This window comes from Panulirus ornatus, unplaced genomic scaffold, assembly GCF_036320965.1.
Source record: "Panulirus ornatus isolate Po-2019 unplaced genomic scaffold, ASM3632096v1 CTG_7070_pilon, whole genome shotgun sequence".
NCBI classification, from domain to species: Eukaryota; Metazoa; Arthropoda; class Malacostraca; order Decapoda; family Palinuridae; genus Panulirus; species Panulirus ornatus.
In genome coordinates, this window is record NW_027265197.1 from 42,520 (window position 1) to 65,601 (window position 23,082).

General features: G+C 40.6%; 1 long non-coding RNA gene across 1 annotated transcript in view; it reads left to right on the forward strand.

The window, feature by feature from the left end:
• Positions 1 to 23,082, forward strand: part of LOC139748541 (uncharacterized) — a 40,110-nt gene that overhangs the window by 11,958 nt on the left and 5,070 nt on the right. Inside the window, exons 5-23 of the long non-coding RNA XR_011712723.1 lie at positions 284 to 443; positions 2,864 to 3,010; positions 3,228 to 3,362; positions 3,930 to 4,089; positions 6,517 to 6,663; positions 6,881 to 7,015; positions 7,580 to 7,739; positions 10,216 to 10,362; positions 10,580 to 10,714; positions 11,282 to 11,441; positions 13,899 to 14,045; positions 14,263 to 14,397; positions 14,965 to 15,124; positions 17,609 to 17,755; positions 17,973 to 18,107; positions 18,675 to 18,834; positions 21,341 to 21,487; positions 21,705 to 21,839; positions 22,403 to 22,562. This is a non-coding gene — a long non-coding RNA (uncharacterized lncRNA). The remainder of the gene's footprint in view (positions 1 to 283; positions 444 to 2,863; positions 3,011 to 3,227; positions 3,363 to 3,929; positions 4,090 to 6,516; positions 6,664 to 6,880; positions 7,016 to 7,579; positions 7,740 to 10,215; positions 10,363 to 10,579; positions 10,715 to 11,281; positions 11,442 to 13,898; positions 14,046 to 14,262; positions 14,398 to 14,964; positions 15,125 to 17,608; positions 17,756 to 17,972; positions 18,108 to 18,674; positions 18,835 to 21,340; positions 21,488 to 21,704; positions 21,840 to 22,402; positions 22,563 to 23,082) is intronic.

The following is a 23,082-nucleotide window of genomic DNA, read 5'->3' on the forward strand; positions in this document are numbered from 1 at the left end:
TGCACAGTTGGCTAACTAGTATATTCCTGCACTTTAAGTCGATGTATGTGAGCAAACCAAGGCTGTATGCTCATGATTTAATACATATAACTGGGAACCACAAACTGTCGTGTTGGCCTTCATAATTTTAGACAAAGTAGCAGGCATATCTGTAGATTAGTGGTGTTCAGTGGTAATAATTGTAATAGTAGAGGAAATGGAGTTTAGTGGCTCTGACATATTGGGGTAAAGGAATATAATCAATAGTACGTGGTTGCTTTTGGTTAAGCATTTCACTTTTCAGGGGAATGGCCATTCGCTAGACAGCATAACCGGGGAGTTCCTACTAGATGGTAAAGATCAGAATGTACAGGAAAGTTGGCGTGCAAACTACATGGAAGTGGATGTCTTCACCACCCTTGGCAGTCCCATAACAGGAACGATCTCTGGAGTGCTAACTAGTGGTAGGTTTTCTGCTACATAATGGTCTTGTTTTGATCTAGTTGGGCATAGGAATGGGAAAAGGAACCTAAACTGACCTGACCTGACCTGACCTAACCTAACCTAACCTAACCTAACCAAACCAAACCAAACCAAACCAAACCTAACCTAACCTAACCTAACCTAACCTAACCTAACCTAACCTCACCTCACCTCCAGCCTGATGCTCCTGCTTGCTGTCTATTGCTCCTACCATTTTGTTCTCGAAAGGGTGGGCTACAGCATAGCTCTCACCATAGGAAAATCTAGGGTTTGATGAATGAGTAGCATGAGTAAAGTTTTGTGTGTAACAAGGAGAGATTGTATGCTTGTAGACAGAATACCAGCAGTCTACATATGGCTGAGACAGAAAGAAAGACAGCTGTCTGGATCGGAGGAGTGCAGCTTGAAGTGCTGGCTCAGTATGCAGTTATCACTAATCCTCATGATACCTAGGTGGGTAGGATCAGGAGTATCACTTCTTTATCCCATCTTTAACATGCCATACACATCATTTGTCTATGTAAGTATTTAAACATTTCAGTGCCCTGGTTTTATTTAGCTTATGTGTGTGCCACTTTTTAATTTCTCTAGGTATTGCAGCACAACAAGCCACTTTTCTAAACCCTCTTCCTCTTGCTACTTTATTTTAGACTTTTTTTTTCATTTGTTCATTACAGACTTTCACACATTACTTTACCAAAAAATGGCATTCCACCTGCCACTCCCTTTAACATACTTGCATATAAGAACCTTTTCTGTGCAAGCCAGTGAATTGCAACAGGCCAATTATGCATGTTAATGCTCAGTCCCTCACATGTATACTCTTGCCCACGTGCAGCTTATTGAATCCAGTATTCCCAATTACCACTCCTCTTTCAGCAACTGTCAAAGCACTCGCTTGGCCTTTTAAATGTAAAGTGAAACTCCCTTAAATGGGTGTCCATGGCAGTAGTCTCTCCATAACTAGGGAACTCCAGTGCCACTTCATAGCCTCTATTGCTTCATCCTTAACAGGCCACGTAGAGGGCTTCTACCTAATGTTCCTTATTATTACTATTACCTAATGCTCCAGCCTAAATGTTCCTACATACTGCTACCATCTGTTGCTTCTGCCAATTTTCCAAAAGTCAAGGCTATTGAATGGTGCTCCGCAGGAAAATCGGTTACGAATAATGATCTATGCGAGTCAAGTGTTGTATATGACAAGGAGAGATGCATGTTTCTGGACAGAATGCCAGTAGTCTACTTGTAGTTGAGGTTTTTAAAAGCTATTTTTTATATAATGGAGTTTATACTATCCTCAGCAAAAGGGGGTAGAACACTTCTCTTAAACCTGTGCTCTAGTGCGTCTTGATTCTTCCATGCTTTCACATCACTACAATTGTTTCCATAAACTAATTTTTTTTCATTAGACATTTTACCTAATGGGATTGCAAAAGAGCATTGCAAGTCTTTTTCCCAGTACCTTCTGTGGTTGTAAACAACCTTGCCCTTGGATATAATGTCTTGTCCATCCTCTGCATTTTCATTCTTCAAAAAGTCATTTAGACTTGGATAACATATCCTCCCAACTTTCTTTTTTCACTGGCCTGTTATTCATTTAGACTTGGATAACATATCCTCCCAACTTTCTTTTTTCACTGGCCTGTTATTCATTAAAAGTGGAGCTTTGTAAGGCTCTTTCCCATTAGTTCCCATGCTTGTCAGTGACCTCACCTCTATGTGTCTGGGCCATAATCTGCACTTGTCTCTGAGTTGAATTACAATAAACAGCGATTGTCAGCACTTGGCAATCTCTTCATATCAGTGTCCTACACTCTTGCATGTTTGAGAAGTTACCTCCTAGAGTTCGACCAAACCCTTTCAAGACCTCATTTGATTAAGGCTACACCCAATTGAACAAGGACTCGTGTGTTGTGACTGATGCCATTAGGGTACATAAAAACTTTCATTCTTGTACTACCAGCAATTTAGAGAGTCCTTTAATTCCAACACACCACCACAATATCATTGCTCTCTTCTCTTTCAGTGCCCTCTGCTCCATCATAACATTTCATTTTCTTGCGCAACTGACCTCTAGTCTTCACTCTACTTCTTCCATTGTTACTCTCCCTGCCACTCTCGGTACTTGTCCATCACCTGCGATATCAAGACTCCAGTTACTTTTTCTTTTTCACAGTCATCATCCCAGGTCTTATCCCAAGACAACTTCATGCCTCTAGCATATAATTATTTAAACACACTTACAGCCTGCACATCGCTGCTGGATCTACAAGTGTCACTTATTCTGTTGCTTGGCTATTACCAAAATGTGTAAATGAGGTTGATTTTTAATGATGCTGACTTGGTAAGGTAGGAGAGGCAGTTGGATATGAAAAAAGTGTGAACTGTCCTTTGAAAGGTATGAAGTGGGCCGGTCATCTTCCCAGAACTAAGAGTGAGTGGAACGACTACCATTGATCAGACTGTTAACATCAGGAACCCCTTAGAAGGGAGCTCAGCCACTCAGTCCTTGGAGGAATATGTTGCAGCTGTAAGCGAGCTTCAGGTATTTAAAATGAATGTTCTCTTGGTTATTTCCACAAAAGATGGGATGAGGGAGTGGCAAGTCTGATAATGCTCATAATCAAATAATGGTTATACTTCAAAAAAGTCAAAACCTTATTGATCGTACATGAGGATTCCCTTTTATGACAGGATACTGGTTTTACATTTGCTGTACCATCTAGTAACTTGGTTGATTAACCACTTGGTGATACTTGCAGACAGAGGTACAGCTTCTGAAGGATGCCCTTCCTACAGTGTTGTACCACTCCGGCCAGCAAGCTATCACTGGATTTATAGGTGCTGCATCCCTCACTGTTGATAATGCCCATTTTGATGAACTGACTTTACATAAGGTGAGTGAGTTGCTTCATACCACTTGAGATATAAAACACTTCAAAGTTCTGATTCTGGAAAGGGATGTTAAAATGATTATTAAACCAATGGAAATTTTTTTGAGAATTTGAGGGGATATCACTTTGTAAATGTGGATTCAAGTAGGCATACTTCTTGCATTGCAAACCAGTATGAAACTGGTGTCCTTTATATGGCTAATACTGCTTTATACTGGCTACTAAACATGTTGTGTTATATACATAGGATGTCTATATTCGATTTCCTGTTTATCGAATGGATCAAGTGCACAGTTGGCTAACTTGTATATTCCTGCACTTTAAGTCGAAGTATGTGAGCAAACCAAGGCTGTATGCTCATGATTTAATACATATAACTGGGAACCACAAACTGTCGTGTTGGCCTTCATAATTTTAGACAAAGTAGCAGGCATATCTGTAGATTAGTGGTGTTCAGTGGTAATAATTGTAATAGTAGAGGAAATGGAGTTTAGTGGCTCTGACATATTGGGGTAAAGGAATATAATCACTAGTACGTGGTTGCTTTTGGTTAAGCATTTCACTTTTCAGGGGAATGGTCATTCGCTAGACAGCATAACCCGGGAGTTCCTACTAGATGGTGTAGATCAGAATGTACAGGAAAGTTGGCGTGCAAACTACATGGAAGTGGATGTCTTCACCACCCTTGGCAGTCCCATAACAGGAACGATCTCTGGAGTGCTAACTAGTGGTAGGTTTTCTGCTACATAATGGTCTTGTTTTGATCTAGTTGGGCATAGGAATGGGAAAAGGAACCTGAAGTGACCTGACCTGACCTAACCTAACCTAACCTAACCTAACCTAACCTAACCAAACCAAACCAAACCAAACCTAACCTAACCTAACCTAACCTAACCTAACCTAACCTAACCTAACCTCACCTCACCTCCAGCCTGATGCTCCTGCCTGCTGTCTATTGCTCCTACCATTTTGTTCCTGAAAGGGTGGGCTACAGCATAGCTCTCACCATAGGAAAATCTAGGGTTTGATGAATGAGTAGCATGAGTAAAGTTTTGTGTGTAACAAGGAGAGATTGTATGCTTGTAGACAGAATACCAGCAGTCTACATATGGCTAAGACAGAAAGAAAGACAGCTGTCTGGATCGGAGGAGTGCAGCTTGAAGTGCTGGCTCAGTATGCAGTTATCACTAATCCTCATGATACCTAGGTGTGTAGGATCAGGAGTATCACTTCTTTATCCCATCTTTCACATGGCATACACATCATTTGTCTATGTAAGTATTTAAACATTTCAGTGCCCTGGTTTTATTTAGCTTATGTGTGTGCCATTTTTTAATTTCTCTAGGTATTGCAGCACAACAAACCACTTTTCTAAACCCTCTTCCTCTTGATACTTTATTTTAGACTTTTTTTTTCATTTGTTCATTACAGACTTTCACACATTACTTCACCAAAAAATGGCATTCCACCTGCCACTCCCTTTAACATACTTGCATATAAGAACCTTTTCTGTGCAAGCCAGTGAATTGCAACAGGCCAATTATGCGTGTTGATGCTCAGTCCCTCACATGTATACTCTTGCCCACGTGCAGCTTATTGAATCCAGTATTCCCAATTACCACTCCTCTTTCAGCAACTGTCAAAGTACTCGCTTGGCCTTTTAAATGTAAAGTGGAACTCCCTTAAATGGGTGTCCATGGCAGTAGTCTCTCCTTATCTAGGGAACTCCAGTGCCACTTCATAGCCTCTATTGCTTCATCCTTAACAGGCCACGTAGTGGGCTTCTACCTAATGTTCCTTATTATTACTATTACCTAATGCTCCAGCCTAAATGTTCCTACATACTGCTACCATCTGTTGCTTCTGCCAATTTTCCAAAAGTCAAGGCTATTGAATGGTGCTCCGCAGGAAAATCGGTTACGAATAATGATCTATGCGAGTCAAGTGTTGTATATGACAAGGAGAGATGCATGTTTCTGGACAGAATGCCAGTAGTCTACTTGTAGTTGAGGTTTTTAAAAGCTATTTTTTATATAATGGAGTTTATACTATCCTCAGCAAAAGGGGGTAGAACACTTCTCTTAAACCTGTGCTCTAGTGCGTCTTGATTCTTCCATGCTTTCACATCACTACAATTGTTTCCATAAACTAATTTTTTTTATTAGACATTTTACCTAATGGGATTGCAAAAGAGCATTGCAAGTCTTTTTCCCAGTACCTTCTGTGGTTGTAAACAACCTTGCCCTTGGATATAATGTCTTGTCCATCCTCTGCATTTTCATTCTTCAAAAACTCATTTAGACTTGGATAACATATCCTCCCAACTTTCTTTTTTCACTGGCCTGTTATTCATTTAGACTTGGATAACATATCCTCCCAACTTTCTTTTTTCACTGGCCTGTTATTCAGTAAAAGTGGAGCTTTGTAAGGCTCTTTCCCATTAGTTCTCATGCTTCTCAGTGACCTCACCTCTATGTGTCTGGGCCATAATCTGCACTTGTCTTGGAGTTGAATTACAGTAAACAGCGATTGTCAACACTTGGCAATCTCTTCATATCAGTGTCCTACACTGTTGCATGTTTGAGAGGTAACCACCTAGAGTTGGACCAAACCCTTTCAAGACCTCATTTGATTAAGGCTACACCCAATTGAACAAGGACTCGTGTGTTGTGACTGATGCCATTAGTGCACATAAAAACTTTCATTCTTGTACTACCAGCAATTTAGAGAGTCCTTTAATTCCAACACACCACCACAATATCATTGCTCTCTTCTCTTTCAGTGCCCTCTGCTCCATCATAACATTTCATTTTCTTGCACAACTGACCTCTAGTCTTCACTCTACTTCTTCCATTGTTACCCTCCCTGCCACTCTCGGTACTTGTCCATCACCTGCGATATCAAGACTCCAGTTACTTTGAGTTCTTTTTCACAGTCATCATCCCAGGTCTTATCCCAAGACAACTTCATGCCTCTAGCATATAACTATTTAAACACACTTACAGCCTGCACATCACTGCTGTATCTACAAGTGTCACTTATTCTGTTGCTTGGCTATTACCAAAATGTGTAAATGAGGTTGATTTTTAATGATGCTGACTTGGTAAGGTAGGAGAGGCAGTTGGATATGAAAAAAGTGTGAACTGTCCTTTGAAAGGTATGAAGTGGGCCGGTCATCTTCCCAGAACTAAGAGTGAGTGGAACGACTACCATTGATCAGACTGTTAACATCAGGAACCCCTTAGAAGGGAGCTCAGCCACTCAATCCTTGGAGGAATATGTTGCAGCTGTAAGCGAGCTTCAGGTATTTAAAATGAATGTTCTCTTGGTTATTTCCACAAAAAATGGGATGAGGGAGTGGCAAGTCTGATAATGCTCATAATCAAATAATGGTTATACTTCAAAAAAGTCAAAACCTTACTGATCGTACATGAGGATTCCCTTTTATGACAGGATACTGGTTTTACATTTGCTGTACCATCTAGTAACTTGGTTGATTAACCACTTGGTGATACTTGCAGACAGAGGTACAGCTTCTGAAGGATGCCCTTCCTACAGTGTTGTACCACTCCGGCCAGCAAGCTATCACTGGATTTATAAGTGCTGCATCCCTCACTGTTGATAATGCCCATTTTGATGAACTGACTTTACATAAGGTGAGTGAGTTGCATCATACCACTTGAGATATAAAACACTTCAAAGTTCTGATTCTGGAAAGGGATGTTAAAAAGATTATTAAACCAATGGAAATTTTTTTGAGAATTTGAGGGGATATCACTTTGTAAATGTGGATTCAAGTAGGCATACTTCTTGCATTGCAAACCAGTATGAAACTGGTGTCCTTTATATGGCTAATACTGCTTTATACTGGCTACTAAACATGTGTTATATACATAGGATGTCTATATTCGGTTTCCTGTTTATCGAATGGATCAAGTGCACAGTTGGCTAACTCGTATATTCCTGCACTTTAAGTCGATGTATGTGAGCAAACCAAGGCTGTATGCTCATGATTTAATACATATAACTGGGAACCACAAACTGTCGTGTTGGCCTTCATAATTTTAGACAAAGTAGCAGGCATATCTGTAGATTAGTGGTGTTCAGTGGTAATAATTGTAATAGTAGAGGAAATGGAGTTTAGTGGCTCTGACATATTGGGGTAAAGGAATATAATCAATAGTACGTGGTTGCTTTTGGTTAAGCATTTCACTTTTCAGGGGAATGGCCATTCGCTAGACAGCATAACCCGGGAGTTCCTACTAGATGGTGTAGATCAGAATGTACAGGAAAGTTGGCGTGCAAACTACATGGAAGTGGATGTCTTCACCACCCTTGGCAGTCCCATAACAGGAACGATCTCTGGAGTGCTAACTAGTGGTAGGTTTTCTGCTACATAATGGTCTTGTTTTGATCTAGTTGGGCATAGGAATGGGAAAAGGAACCTAAACTGACCTGACCTGACCTAACCTAACCTAACCTAACCTAACCTAACCAAACCAAACCAAACCAAACCTAACCTAACCTAACCTAACCTAACCTAACCTAACCTAACCTCACCTCACCTCCAGCCTGATGCTCCTGCCTGCTGTCTGTTGCTCCTACCATTTTGTTCCCGAAAGGGTGGGCTACAGCATAGCTCTCACCATAGGAAAATCTAGGGTTTGATGAATGAGTAGCATGAGTAAAGTTTTGTGTGTAACAAGGAGAGATTGTATGCTTGTAGACAGAATACCAGCAGTCTACATATGGCTAAGACAGAAAGAAAGACAGCTGTCTGGATCGGAGGAGTGCAGCTTGAAGTGCTGGCTCAGTATGCAGTTATCACTAATCCTCATGATACCTAGGTGTGTAGGATCAGGAGTATCACTTCTTTATCCCATCTTTCACATGGCATACACATCATTTGTCTATGTAAGTATTTAAACATTTCAGTGCCCTGGTTTTATTTAGCTTATGTGTGTGCCATTTTTTAATTTCTCTAGGTATTGCAGCACAACAAGCCACTTTTCTAAACCCTCTTCCTCTTGCTACTTTATTTTAGACTGTTTTTTTTTCATTTGTTCATTACAGACTTTCACACATTACTTCACCAAAAAATGGCATTCCACCTGCCACTCCCTTTAACATACTTGCATATAAGAACCTTTTCTGTGCAAGCCAGTGAATTGCAACAGGCCAATTATGCGTGTTAATGCTCAGTCCCTCACATGTATACTCTTGCCCACGTGCAGCTTATTGAATCCAGTATTCCCAATTACCACTCCTCTTTCAGCAACTGTCAAAGCACTCGCTTGGCCTTTTAAATGTAAAGTGGAACTCCCTTAAATGGGTGTCCATGGCAGTAGTCTCTCCATATCTAGGGAACTCCAGTGCCACTTCATAGCCTCTATTGCTTCATCATTAACAGGCCACGTAGTGGGCTTCTACCTAATGTTCCTTATTATTACTATTACCTAATGCTCCAGCCTAAATGTTCCTACATACTGCTACCATCTGTTGCTTCTGCCAATTTTCCAAAAGTCAAGGCTATTGAATGGTGCTCCGCAGGAAAATCGGTTACGAATAATGATCTATGCGAGTCAAGTGTTGTATATGACAAGGAGAGATGCATGTTTCTGGACAGAATGCCAGTAGTCTACTTGTAGTTGAGGTTTTTAAAAGCTATTTTTTATATAATGGAGTTTATACTATCCTCAGCAAAAGGGGGTAGAACACTTCTCTTAAACCTGTGCTCTAGTGCGTCTTGATTCTTCCATGCTTTCACATCACTACAATTGTTTCCATAAACTAATTTTTTTTCATTAGACATTTTACCTAATGGGATTGCAAAAGAGCATTGCAAGTCTTTTTCCCAGTACCTTCTGTGGTTGTAAACAACCTTGCCCTTGGATATAATGTCTTGTCCATCCTCTGCATTTTCATTCTTCAAAAAGTCATTTAGACTTGGATAACATATCCTCCCAACTTTCTTTTTTCACTGGCCTGTTATTCATTTAGACTTGGATAACATATCCTCCCAACTTTCTTTTTTCACTGGCCTGTTATTCATTTAGACTTGGATAACATATCCTCCCAACTTTCTTTTTTCACTGGCCTGTTATTCAGTAAAAGTGGAGCTTTGTAAGGCTCTTTCCCATTAGTTCTCATGCTTGTCAGTGACCTCACCTCTATGTGTCTGGGCCATAATCTGCACTTGTCTTGGAGTTGAATTACAATAAACAGCGATTGTCAACACTTGGCAATCTCTTCATATCAGTGTCCTACACTGTTGCATGTTTGAGAGGTAACCACCTAGAGTTGGACCAAACCCTTTCAAGACCTCATTTGATTAAGGCTACACCCAATTGAACAAGGACTCGTGTGTTGTGACTGATGCCATTAGGGCACATAAAAACTTTCATTCTTGTACTACCAGCAATTTAGAGAGTCCTTTAATTCCAACACACCACCACAATATCATTGCTCTCTTCTCTTTCAGTGCCCTCTGCTCCATCATAACATTTCATTTTCTTGCACAACTGACCTCTAGTCTTCACTCTACTTCTTCCATTGTTACCCTCCCTGCCACTCTCGGTACTTGTCCATCACCTGCGATATCAAGACTCCAGTTACTTTGAGTTCTTTTTCACAGTCATCATCCCAGGTCTTATCCCAAGACAACTTCATGCCTCTAGCATATAACTATTTAAACACACTTACAGCCTGCACATCACTGCTGGATCTACAAGTGTCACTTATTCTGTTGCTTGGCTATTACCAAAATGTGTAAATGAGGTTGATTTTTAATGATGCTGACTTGGTAAGGTAGGAGAGGCAGTTGGATATGAAAAAAGTGTGAACTGTCCTTTGAAAGGTATGAAGTGGGCCGGTCATCTTCCCAGAACTAAGAGTGAGTGGAACGACTACCATTGATCAGACTGTTAACATCAGGAACCCCTTAGAAGGGAGCTCAGCCACTCAATCCTTGGAGGAATATGTTGCAGCTGTAAGCGAGCTTCAGGTATTTAAAATGAATGTTCTCTTGGTTATTTCCACAAAAAATGGGATGAGGGAGTGGCAAGTCTGATAATGCTCATAATCAAATAATGGTTATACTTCAAAAAAGTCAAAACCTTACTGATCGTACATGAGGATTCCCTTTTATGACAGGATACTGGTTTTACATTTGCTGTACCATCTAGTAACTTGGTTGATTAACCACTTGGTGATACTTGCAGACAGAGGTACAGCTTCTGAAGGATGCCCTTCCTACAGTGTTGTACCACTCCGGCCAGCAAGCTATCACTGGATTTATAAGTGCTGCATCCCTCACTGTTGATAATGCCCATTTTGATGAACTGACTTTACATAAGGTGAGTGAGTTGCATCATACCACTTGAGATATAAAACACTTCAAAGTTCTGATTCTGGAAAGGGATGTTAAAAAGATTATTAAACCAATGGAAATTTTTTTGAGAATTTGAGGGGATATCACTTTGTAAATGTGGATTCAAGTAGGCATACTTCTTGCATTGCAAACCAGTATGAAACTGGTGTCCTTTATATGGCTAATACTGCTTTATACTGGCTACTAAACATGTTGTGTTATATACATAGGATGTCTATATTCGGTTTCCTGTTTATCGAATGGATCAAGTGCACAGTTGGCTAACTCGTATATTCCTGCACTTTAAGTCGATGTATGTGAGCAAACCAAGGCTGTATGCTCATGATTTAATACATATAACTGGGAACCACAAACTGTCGTGTTGGCCTTCATAATTTTAGACAAAGTAGCAGGCATATCTGTAGATTAGTGGTGTTCAGTGGTAATAATTGTAATAGTAGAGGAAATGGAGTTTAGTGGCTCTGACATATTGGGGTAAAGGAATATAATCAATAGTACGTGGTTGCTTTTGGTTAAGCATTTCACTTTTCAGGGGAATGGTCATTCGCTAGACAGCATAACCCGGGAGTTCCTACTAGATGGTGTAGATCAGAATGTACAGGAAAGTTGGCGTGCAAACTACATGGAAGTGGATGTCTTCACCACCCTTGGCAGTCCCATAACAGGAACGATCTCTGGAGTGCTAACTAGTGGTAGGTTTTCTGCTACATAATGGTCTTGTTTTGATCTAGTTGGGCATAGGAATGGGAAAAGGAACCTAAACTGACCTGACCTGACCTGACCTAACCTAACCTAACCTAACCTAACCTAACCAAACCAAACCAAACCAAACCAAACCTAACCTAACCTAACCTAACCTAACCTAACCTAACCTAACCTAACCTCACCTCACCTCACCTCCAGCCTGATGCTCCTGCCTGCTGTCTGTTGCTCCTACCATTTTGTTCCTGAAAGGGTGGGCTGCAGCATAGCTCTCACCATAGGAAAATCTAGGGTTTGATGAATGAGTAGCATGAGTAAAGTTTTGTGTGTAACAAGGAGAGATTGTATGCTTGTAGACAGAATACCAGCAGTCTACATATGGCTAAGACAGAAAGAAAGACAGCTGTCTGGATCGGAGGAGTGCAGCTTGAAGTGCTGGCTCAGTATGCAGTTATCACTAATCCTCATGATACCTAGGTGGGTAGGATCAGGAGTATCACTTCTTTATCCCATCTTTCACATGGCATACACATCATTTGTCTATGTAAGTATTTAAACATTTCAGTGCCCTGGTTTTATTTAGCTTATGTGTGTGCCATTTTTTAATTTCTCTAGGTATTGCAGCACAACAAGCCACTTTTCTAAACCCTCTTCCTCTTGCTACTTTATTTTAGACTGTTTTTTTTTCATTTGTTCATTACAGACTTTCACACATTACTTCACCAAAAAATGGCATTCCACCTGCCACTCCCTTTAACATACTTGCATATAAGAACCTTTTCTGTGCAAGCCAGTGAATTGCAACAGGCCAATTATGCGTGTTAATGCTCAGTCCCTCACATGTATACTCTTGCCCACGTGCAGCTTATTGAATCCAGTATTCCCAATTACCACTCCTCTTTCAGCAACTGTCAAAGCACTCGCTTGGCCTTTTAAATGTAAAGTGGAACTCCCTTAAATGGGTGTCCATGGCAGTAGTCTCTCCATATCTAGGGAACTCCAGTGCCACTTCATAGCCTCTATTGCTTCATCCTTAACAGGCCACGTAGAGGGCTTCTACCTAATGTTCCTTATTATTACTATTACCTAATGCTCCAGCCTAAATGTTCCTACATACTGCTACCATCTGTTGCTTCTGCCAATTTTCCAAAAGTCAAGGCTATTGAATGGTGCTCCGCAGGAAAATCGGTTACGAATAATGATCTATGCGAGTCAAGTGTTGTATATGACAAGGAGAGATGCATGTTTCTGGACAGAATGCCAGTAGTCTACTTGTAGTTGAGGTTTTTAAAAGCTATTTTTTATATAATGGAGTTTATACTATCCTCAGCAAAAGGGGGTAGAACACTTCTCTTAAACCTGTGCTCTAGTGCGTCTTGATTCTTCCATGCTTTCACATCACTACAATTGTTTCCATAAACTAATTTTTTTTCATTAGACATTTTACCTAATGGGATTGCAAAAGAGCATTGCAAGTCTTTTTCCCAGTACCTTCTGTGGTTGTAAACAACCTTGCCCTTGGATGTAATGTCTTGTCCATCCTCTGCATTTTCATTCTTCAAAAAGTCATTTAGACTTGGATAACATATCCTAGACTTGGATAACATATCCTCCCAACTTTCTTTTTTCACTGGCCTGTTATTCATTTAGACTTGGATAACATATCCTCCCAACTTTCTTTTTTCACTGGCCTGTTATTCAGTAAAAGTGGAGCTTTGTAAGGCTCTTTCCCATTAGTTCCCATGCTTGTCAGTGACCTCACCTCTATGTGTCTGGGCCATAATCTGCACTTGTCTTGGAGTTGAAATTCAATAAACAGCGATTGTCAGCACTTGGCAATCTCTTCATATCAGTGTCCTACACTGTTGCATGTTTGAGAGGTAACCACCTAGAGTTGGACCAAACCCTTTCAAGACCTCATTTGATTAAGGCTACACCCAATTGAACAAGGACTCGTGTGTTGTGACTGATGCCATTAGGGCACATAAAAACTTTCATTCTTGTACTACCAGCAATTTAGAGAGTCCTTTAATTCCAACACACCACCACAATATTGCTCTCTTCTCTTTCAGTGCCCTCTGCTCCATCATAACATTTCATTTTCTTACACAACTGACCTCTAGTCTTCACTCTACTTCTTCCATTGTTACCCTCCCTGCCACTCTCGGTACTTGTCCATCACCTGCGATATCAAGACTCCAGTTACTTTGAGTTCTTTTTCACAGTCATCATCCCAGGTCTTATCCCAAGACAACTTCATGCCTCTAGCATATAACTATTTAAACACACTTACAGCCTGCACATCACTGCTGGATCTACAAGTGTCACTTATTCTGTTGCTTGGCTATTACCAAAATGTGTAAATGAGGTTGATTTTTAATGATGCTGACTTGGTAAGGTAGGAGAGGCAGTTGGATATGAAAAAAGTGTGAACTGTCCTTTGAAAGGTATGAAGTGGGCCGGTCATCTTCCCAGAACTAAGAGTGAGTGGAACGACTACCATTGATCAGACTGTTAACATCAGGAACCCCTTAGAAGGGAGCTCAGCCACTCAATCCTTGGAGGAATATGTTGCAGCTGTAAGCGAGCTTCAGGTATTTAAAATGAATGTTCTCTTGGTTATTTCCACAAAAAATGGGATGAGGGAGTGGCAAGTCTGATAATGCTCATAATCAAATAATGGTTATACTTCAAAAAAGTCAAAACCTTACTGATCGTACATGAGGATTCCCTTTTATGACAGGATACTGGTTTTACATTTGCTGTACCATCTAGTAACTTGGTTGATTAACCACTTGGTGATACTTGCAGACAGAGGTACAGCTTCTGAAGGATGCCCTTCCTACAGTGTTGTACCACTCCGGCCAGCAAGCTATCACTGGATTTATAGGTGCTGCATCCCTCACTGTTGATAATGCCCATTTTGATGAACTGACTTTACATAAGGTGAGTGAGTTGCTTCATACCACTTGAGATATAAAACACTTCAAAGTTCTGATTCTGGAAAGGGATGTTAAAATGATTATTAAACCAATGGAAATTTTTTTGAGAATTTGAGGGGATATCACTTTGTAAATGTGGATTCAAGTAGGCATACTTCTTGAATTGCAAACCAGTATGAAACTGGTGTCCTTTATATGGCTAATACTGCTTTATACTGGCTACTAAACATGTTGTGTTATATACATAGGATGTCTATATTCGATTTCCTGTTTATCGAATGGATCAAGTGCACAGTTGGCTAACTTGTATATTCCTGCACTTTAAGTCGAAGTATGTGAGCAAACCAAGGCTGTATGCTCATGATTTAATACATATAACTGGGAACCACAAACTGTCGTGTTGGCCTTCATAATTTTAGACAAAGTAGCAGGCATATCTGTAGATTAGTGGTGTTCAGTGGTAATAATTGTAATAGTAGAGGAAATGGAGTTTAGTGGCTCTGACATATTGGGGTAAAGGAATATAATCAATAGTACGTGGTTGCTTTTGGTTAAGCATTTCACTTTTCAGGGGAATGGTCATTCGCTAGACAGCATAACCCGGGAGTTCCTACTAGATGGTGTAGATCAGAATGTACAGGAAAGTTGGCGTGCAAACTACATGGAAGTGGATGTCTTCACCACCCTTGGCAGTCCCATAACAGGAACGATCTCTGGAGTGCTAACTAGTGGTAGGTTTTCTGCTACATAATGGTCTTGTTTTGATCTAGTTGGGCATAGGAATGGGAAAAGGAACCTGAAGTGACCTGACCTGACCTAACCTAACCTAACCTAACCTAACCTAACCAAACCAAACCAAACCAAACCTAACCTAACCTAACCTAACCTAACCTAACCTAACCTAACCTAACCTAACCTCACCTCACCTCCAGCCTGATGCTCCTGCCTGCTGTCTGTTGCTCCTACCATTTTGTTCCTGAAAGGGTGGGCTGCAGCATAGCTCTCACCATAGGAAAATCTAGGGTTTGATGAATGAGTAGCATGAGTAAAGTTTTGTGTGTAACAAGGAGAGATTGTATGCTTGTAGACAGAATACCAGCAGTCTACATATGGCTAAGACAGAAAGAAAGACAGCTGTCTGGATCGGAGGAGTGCAGCTTGAAGTGCTGGCTCAGTATGCAGTTATCACTAATCCTCATGATACCTAGGTGTGTAGGATCAGGAGTATCACTTCTTTATCCCATCTTTCACATGGCATACACATCATTTGTCTATGTAAGTATTTAAACATTTCAGTGCCCTGGTTTTATTTAGCTTATGTGTGTGCCATTTTTTAATTTCTCTAGGTATTGCAGCACAACAAGCCACTTTTCTAAACCCTCTTCCTCTTGCTACTTTATTTTAGACTTTTTTTTTCATTTGTTCATTACAGACTTTCACACATTACTTCACCAAAAAATGGCATTCCACCTGCCACTCCCTTTAACATACTTGCATATAAGAACCTTTTCTGTGCAAGCCAGTGAATTGCAACAGGCCAATTATGCGTGTTGATGCTCAGTCCCTCACATGTATACTCTTGCCCACGTGCAGCTTATTGAATCCAGTATTCCCAATTACCACTCCTCTTTCAGCAACTGTCAAAGCACTCGCTTGGCCTTTTAAATGTAAAGTGGAACTCCCTTAAATGGGTGTCCATGGCAGTAGTCTCTCCATATCTAGGGAACTCCAGTGCCACTTCATAGCCTCTATTGCTTCATCCTTAACAGGCCACGTAGAGGGCTTCTACCTAATGTTCCTTATTATTACTATTACCTAATGCTCCAGCCTAAATGTTCCTACATACTGCTACCATCTGTTGCTTCTGCCAATTTTCCAAAAGTCAAGGCTATTGAATGGTGCTCCGCAGGAAAATCGGTTACGAATAATGATCTATGCGAGTCAAGTGTTGTATATGACAAGGAGAGATGCATGTTTCTGGACAGAATGCCAGTAGTCTACTTGTAGTTGAGGTTTTTAAAAGCTATTTTTTATATAATGGAGTTTATACTATCCTCAGCAAAAGGGGGTAGAACACTTCTCTTAAACCTGTGCTCTAGTGCGTCTTGATTCTTCCATGCTTTCACATCACTACAATTGTTTCCATAAACTAATTTTTTTTCATTAGACATTTTACCTAATGGGATTGCAAAAGAGCATTGCAAGTCTTTTTCCCAGTACCTTCTGTGGTTGTAAACAACCTTGCCCTTGGATATAATGTCTTGTCCATCCTCTGCATTTTCATTCTTCAAAAAGTCATTTAGACTTGGATAACATATCCTCCCAACTTTCTTTTTCCACTGGCCTGTTATTCATTTAGACTTGGATAACATATCCTCCCAACTTTCTTTTTTCACTGGCCTGTTATTCATTTAGACTTGGATAACATATCCTCCCAACTTTCTTTTTTCACTGGCCTGTTATTCAGTAAAAGTGGAGCTTTGTAAGGCTCTTTCCCATTAGTTCCCATGCTTGTCAGTGACCTCACCTCTATGTGTCTGGGCCATAATCTGCACTTGTCTTGGAGTTGAATTACAATAAACAGCGATTGTCAGCACTTGGCAATCTCTTCATATCAGTGTCCTACACTGTTGCATGTTTGAGAGGTAACCACCTAGAGTTGGACCAAACCCTTTCAAGACCTCATTTGATTAAGGCTACACCCAATTGATCAAGGACTCGTGTGTTGTGACTGATGCCATTAGGGCACATAAAAACTTTCATTCTTGTACTACCAGCAATTTAGAGAGTCCTTTAATTCCAACACACCACCACAATATCATTGCTCTCTTCTCTTTCAGTGCCCTCTGCTCCATCATAACATTTCATTTTCTTGCACAACTGACCTCTAGTCTTCACTCTACTTCTTCCATTGTTACCCTCCCTGCCACTCTCGGTACTTGTCCATCACCTGCGATATCAAGACTCCAGTTACTTTGAGTTCTTTTTCACAGTCATCATCCCAGGTCTTATCCCAAGGCAACTTCATGCCTCTAGCATATAACTATTTAAACACACTTACAGCCTGCACATCACTGCTGGATCTACAAGTGTCACTTATTCTGTTGCTTGGCTATTACCAAAATGTGTAAATGAGGTTGATTTTTAATGATGCTGACTTGGTAAGGTAGGAGAGGCAGTTGGATATGAAAAAAGTGTGAACTGTCCTTTGAAAGGTATGAAGTGGGCCGGTCATCTTCCCAGAACTAAGGGTGAGTGGAACGACTACCATTGATCAGACTGTTAACATCAGGAACCCCTTAGAAGGGAGCTCAGCCTCTCAATCCTTGGAGGAATATGTTGCACCTGTAAGCGAGCTTCAGGTATTTGAAATGAATGTTCTCTTGGTTATTTCCACAAAAAATGAGATGAGGGAGTGGCAAGTCTGATAATGCTCATAATCAAATAATGGTTATACTTCAAAAAAGTCAAAACCTTACTGATCGTACATGAGGATTCCCTTTTATGACAGGATACTGGTTTTACATTTGCTGTACCATCTAGTAACTTGGTTGATTAACCACTTGGTGATACTTGCAGACAGAGGTACAGCTTCTGAAGGATGCCCTTCCTACAGTGTTGTACCACTCCGGCCAGCAAGCTATCACTGGATTTATAAGTGCTGCATCCCTCACTGTTGATAATGCCCATTTTGATGAACTGACTTTACATAAGGTGAGTGAGTTGCATCATACCACTTGAGATATAAAACACTTCAAAGTTCTGATTCTGGAAAGGGATGTTAAAAAGATTATTAAACCAATGGAAATTTTTTTGAGAATTTGAGGGGATATCACTTTGTAAATGTGGATTCAAGTAGGCATACTTCTTGCATTGCAAACCAGTATGAAACTGGTGTCCTTTATATGGCTAATACTGCTTTATACTGGCTACTAAACATGTTGTGTTATATACATAGGATGTCTATATTCGGTTTCCTGTTTATCGAATGGATCAAGTGCACAGTTGGCTAACTCGTATATTCCTGCACTTTAAGTCGATGTATGTGAGCAAACCAAGGCTGTATGCTCATGATTTAATACATATAACTGGGAACCACAAACTGTCGTGTTGGCCTTCATAATTTTAGACAAAGTAGCAGGCATATCTGTAGATTAGTGGTGTTCAGTGGTAATAATTGTAATAGTAGAGGAAATGGAGTTTAGTGGCTCTGACATATTGGGGTAAAGGAATATAATCAATAGTACGTGGTTGCTTTTGGTTAAGCATTTCACTTTTCAGGGGAATGGCCATTCGCTAGACAGCATAACCCGGGAGTTCCTACTAGATGGTGTAGATCAGAATGTACAGGAAAGTTGGCGTGCAAACTACATGGAAGTGGATGTCTTCACCACCCTTGGCAGTCCCATAACAGGAACGATCTCTGGAGTGCTAACTAGTGGTAGGTTTTCTGCTACATAATGGTCTTGTTTTGATCTAGTTGGGCATAGGAATGGGAAAAGGAACCTAAACTGACCTGACCTGACCTGACCTGACCTAACCTAACCTAACCTAACCTAACCTAACCTAACCTAACCAAACCAAACCAAACCAAACCTAACCTAACCTAACCTAACCTAACCTAACCTAACCTAACCTAACCTCACCTCACCTCACCTCCAGCCTGATGCTCCTGCCTGCTGTCTGTTGCTCCTACCATTTTGTTCCCGAAAGGGTGGGCTACAGCATAGCTCTCACCATAGGAAAATCTAGGGTTTGATGAATGAGTAGCATGAGTAAAGTTTTGTGTGTAACAAGGAGAGATTGTATGCTTGTAGACAGAATACCAGCAGTCTACATATGGCTGAGACAGAAAGAAAGACAGCTGTCTGGATCGGAGGAGTGCAGCTTGAAGTGCTGGCTCAGTATGCAGTTATCACTAATCCTCATGATACCTAGGTGGGTAGGATCAGGAGTATCACTTCTTTATCCCATCTTTCACATGCCATACACATCATTTGTCTATGTAAGTATTTAAACATTTCAGTGCCCTGGTTTTATTTAGCTTATGTGTGTGCCATTTTTTAATTTCTCTAGGTATTGCAGCACAACAAGCCACTTTTCTAAACCCTCTTCCTCTTGCTACTTTATTTTAGACTGTTTTTTTTCATTTGTTCATTACAGACTTTCACACATTACTTCACCAAAAAATGGCATTCCACCTGCCACTCCCTTTAACATACTTGCATATAAGAACCTTTTCTGTGCAAGCCAGTGAATTGCAACAGGCCAATTATGCATGTTAATGCTCAGTCCCTCACATGTATACTCTTGCCCATGTGCAGCTTATTGAATCCAGTATTCCCAATTACCACTCCTCTTTCAGCAACTGTCAAAGCACTCGCTTGGCCTTTTAAATGTAAAGTGGAACTCCCTTAAATGGGTGTCCATGGCAGTAGTCTCTCCATATCTAGGGAACTCCAGTGCCACTTCATAGCCTCTATTGCTTCACCCTTAACAGGCCACGTAGAGGGCTTCTACCTAATGTTCCTTATTATTACTATTACCTAATGCTCCAGCCTAAATGTTCCTACATACTGCTACCATCTGTTGCTTCTGCCAATTTTCCAAAAGTCAAGGCTATTGAATGGTGCTCCGCAGGAAAATCGGTTACGAATAATGATCTATGCGAGTCAAGTGTTGTATATGACAAGGAGAGATGCATGTTTCTGGACAGAATGCCAGTAGTCTACTTGTAGTTGAGGTTTTTAAAAGCTATTTTTTATATAATGGAGTTTATACTATCCTCAGCAAAAGGGGGTAGAACACTTCTCTTAAACCTGTGCTCTAGTGCGTCTTGATTCTTCCATGCTTTCACATCACTACAATTGTTTCCATAAACTAATTTTTTTTCATTAGACATTTTACCTAATGGGATTGCAAAAGAGCATTGCAAGTCTTTTTCCCAGTACCTTCTGTGGTTGTAAACAACCTTGCCCTTGGATATAATGTCTTGTCCATCCTCTGCATTTTCATTCTTCAAAAAGTCATTTAGACTTGGATAACATATCCTCCCAACTTTCTTTTTTCACTGGCCTGTTATTCATTTAGACTTGGATAACATATCCTCCCAACTTTCTTTTTTCACTGGCCTGTTATTCATTTAGACTTGGATAACATATCCTCCCAACTTTCTTTTTTCACTGGCCTGTTATTCAGTAAAAGTGGAGCTTTGTAAGGCTCTTTCCCATTAGTTCTCATGCTTGTCAGTGACCTCACCTCTATGTGTCTGGGCCATAATCTGCACTTGTCTTGGAGTTGAATTACAATAAACAGCGATTGTCAGCACTTGGCAATCTCTTCATATCAGTGTCCTACACTCTTGCATGTTTGAGAGGTAACCACCTAGAGTTGGACCAAACCCTTTCAAGACCTCATTTGATTAAGGCTACACCCAATTGAACAAGGACTCGTGTGTTGTGACTGATGCCATTAGGGCACATAAAAACTTTCATTCTTGTACTACCAGCAATTTAGAGAGTCCTTTAATTCCAACACACCACCACAATATCATTGCTCTCTTCTCTTTCAGTGCCCTCTGCTCCATCATAACATTTCATTTTCTTGCACAACTGACCTCTAGTCTTCACTCTACTTCTTCCATTGTTACCCTCCCTGCCACTCTCGGTACTTGTCCATCACCTGCGATATCAAGACTCCAGTTACTTTGAGTTCTTTTTCACAGTCATCATCCCAGGTCTTATCCCAAGACAACTTCATGCCTCTAGCATATAACTATTTAAACACACTTACAGCCTGCACATCACTGCTGGATCTACAAGTGTTACTTATTCTGTTGCTTGGCTATTACCAAAATGTGTAAATGAGATTGATTTTTAATGATGCTGACTTGGTAAGGTAGGAGAGGCAGTTGGATATGAAAAAAGTGTGAACTGGTCTTTTGAAAGGTATGAATTGGGCCGGTCATCTTCCCAGAACTAAGAGTGAGTGGAACGACTACCATTGATCAGACTGTTAACATCAGGAACCCCTTAGAAGGGAGCTCAGCCACTCAATCCTTGGAGGAATATGTTGCAGCTGTAAGCGAGCTTCAGGTATTTAAAATGAATGTTCTCTTGGTTATTTCCACAAAAAATGGGATGAGGGAGTGGCAAGTCTGATAATGCTCATAATCAAATAATGGTTATACTTCAAAAAAGTCAAAACCTTACTGATCGTACATGAGGATTCCCTTTTATGACAGGATACTGGTTTTACATTTGCTGTACCATCTAGTAACTTGGTTGATTAACCACTTGGTGATACTTGCAGACAGAGGTACAGCTTCTGAAGGATGCCCTTCCTACAGTGTTGTACCACTCCGGCCAGCAAGCTATCACTGGATTTATAAGTGCTGCATCCCTCACTGTTGATAATGCCCATTTTGATGAACTGACTTTACATAAGGTGAGTGAGTTGCATCATACCACTTGAGATATAAAACACTTCAAAGTTCTGATTCTGGAAAGGGATGTTAAAAAGATTATTAAACCAATGGAAATTTTTTTGAGAATTTGAGGGGATATCACTTTGTAAATGTGGATTCAAGTAGGCATACTTCTTGCATTGCAAACCAGTATGAAACTGGTGTCCTTTATATGGCTAATACTGCTTTATACTGGCTACTAAACATGTGTTATATACCTAGGATGTCTATATTCGGTTTCCTGTTTATCGAATGGATCAAGTGCACAGTTGGCTAACTCGTATATTCCTGCACTTTAAGTCGATGTATGTGAGCAAACCAAGGCTGTATGCTCATGATTTAATACATATAACTGGGAACCAAAAACTGTCGTGTTGGCCTTCATAATTTTAGACAAAGTAGCAGGCATATCTGTAGATTAGTGGTGTTCAGTGGTAATAATTGTAATAGTAGAGGAAATGGAGTTTAGTGGCTCTGACATATTGGGATAAAGGAATATAATCAATAGTCGTGGTTGCTTTTGGTTAAGCATTTCACTTTGCAGGTGAATGGTCATTCGCTAGACAGCATAACCCGGGAGTTCCTACTAGATGGTGTAGATCAGAATGTACAGGAAAGTTGGCGTGCAAACTACATGGAAGTGGATGTCTTCACCACCCTTGGCAGTCCCATAACAGGAACGATCTCTGGAGTGCTAACTATTGGTAGGTTTTCTGCTACATAATGGTCTTGTTTTGATCTAGTTGGGCATAGGAATGGGAAAAGGAACCTAAACTGACCTGACCTGACCTGACCTAACCTAACCTAACCTAACCTAACCTAACCTAACCTAACCTAACCTAACCTAACCAAACCAAACCAAACCTAACCTAACCTAACCTAACCTAACCTAACCTAACCTAACCTAACCTCACCTCACCTCACCTCCAGCCTGATGCTCCTGCCTGCTGTCTGTTGCTCCTACCATTTTGTTCCAGAAAGGGTGGGCTACAGCATAGCTCTCACCGTAGGAAAGTCTAGGGTTTGATGAATGAGTAGCATGAGTAAAGTTTTGTGTGTAACAAGGAGAGATTGTATGCTTGTAGATAGAATACCAGCAGTCTACATATGTCTGAGACAGAAAGAAAGACAGCTGTCTGGATCGGAGGAGTGCAGCTTGAAGTGCTGGCTCAGTATGCAGTTATCACTAATCCTCATGATACCTAGGTGGGTAGGATCAGGAGC